Source organism: Schistocerca piceifrons, chromosome 4 (assembly GCF_021461385.2).
Source record: "Schistocerca piceifrons isolate TAMUIC-IGC-003096 chromosome 4, iqSchPice1.1, whole genome shotgun sequence".
Lineage (NCBI taxonomy): Eukaryota > Metazoa > Arthropoda > Insecta > Orthoptera > Acrididae > Schistocerca > Schistocerca piceifrons.
The window spans coordinates 586,982,273-586,983,820 of NC_060141.1; positions in this window are offsets into that span (position 1 = coordinate 586,982,273).

Below are 1,548 nucleotides of genomic sequence, written 5' to 3' on the forward strand. Positions count from 1 at the left end.
CGTTCATCTGAAGAAGTGTTGAACCTAAACTTTTTTTGAAATTGTTCGATACTCCTGTACAGTAAATGAGAAAATTTTGAACTGTGGTAGGAGAAAAACTGATGAGTACAAAACTTGAGATAAGGGGTTCAAAAAATGACTCTCAGCACTATGGGACTTAACATCTGAGGTCATCAATCCCCTAGAACTTACAACTACTTAAACCTAACTAACCTAACGACATCACACACATCCATGCCCGAGGCAGGATTTGAACCTGCGACCGAAGCAGCAGCGCGGTTCCGTACTGAAGCGCCTAGAAGCGCTCGGCCACACCGGCCAAATGAGATAAGGAGGTCCCGCTGTAATTTGTTGTGTATTTCAAGTGCTTTTGTTAAATTGGATTTGTCTGAATACTGTTTCTAGGTTTGAACTGCTGTCAGTTGGTTATTATAATATTTTAAAGGTTACTACATGCATTTTTAAGATAGCCTTAGGTATTTTAAATTTTTATCACAAATAATTATCGAACTTGAGTTTAAATTTTTAATTGATGTTATAATTGCTTTGGGCTCAAATTTGGCACTAATGTATCACAGGCATTTTACTCTTGATGTTGGATCGGTGTAAACATTACTAATTAATAGTAAGCCTTTTAAAGGGTACACTTTAACAAAAAAAAGGGGTTCAGACAGTGGTTTCTAATAACAGTTGAGTAAGAATTTTTTGTTAATAAATTTGTTTTAAAGGATGTCTGAATTCATGTCAGCCCGCCACCTTACCCTCCTTAATACCTCCTACCATACCACTTTTATTTGCAAAAATCGGCGAACTATGGTAGGATGTTTCGCACCCTTGTAATCGGGAGCTTATTTTGCAAGAAAATGAGCACGATACTAAAGTCAGAGAATTTTTGCCTCTTATTTAGACGTAGTTCATAGCAAAACAGGAAGAAGAACGATCTAATGATAGTTTTTATTTTGTTCTTAGATGGTCCTGCTGCATTTCTAAACTAAACAGTTCGTGGTCAGAAAGAATGCGTTCTCGTCAGCAGTAATATGTTAGTTAATGTATAGGGGGGTTGGAAGGGGGTAAGGATGGAAATGGGGTAAGAGGCGAGGGTCTAACATTCCAGTTATATCGGTTTCTGTTTTTCTGCGTAAAACACTAATTTAAAACGAAAGGGGGTATATAAAAACTATTCGTCGCTGAGTTATAGGAAAAAGGGAAAAAGCGAGGAAATTCATTTTATTAATATGTGTTTTGAAACATATTTACTTAACTGGCTGCTGAAGAACATCTCTCCTTCATCCGGTATCGCATACTGGGGGATTGAGTACTCGGAAAACTAATATTGATGCAACGGAGGCCGCGAAGAATGGACACGGCATACGGTGACTCAACGTCCGTAACAACCAGTTAATTTTGAAAAATGAAAATTAACGATATGTTGTAATAAAGTCAATTATTGCTTTGTATTCGAACTGGAAAAACGAATTTTGGTTGCATCAAATTATAACAATTTTCTGGACTGAATTTTTTCTTTGGAGCGGAGAGTGCGCTGTTTCG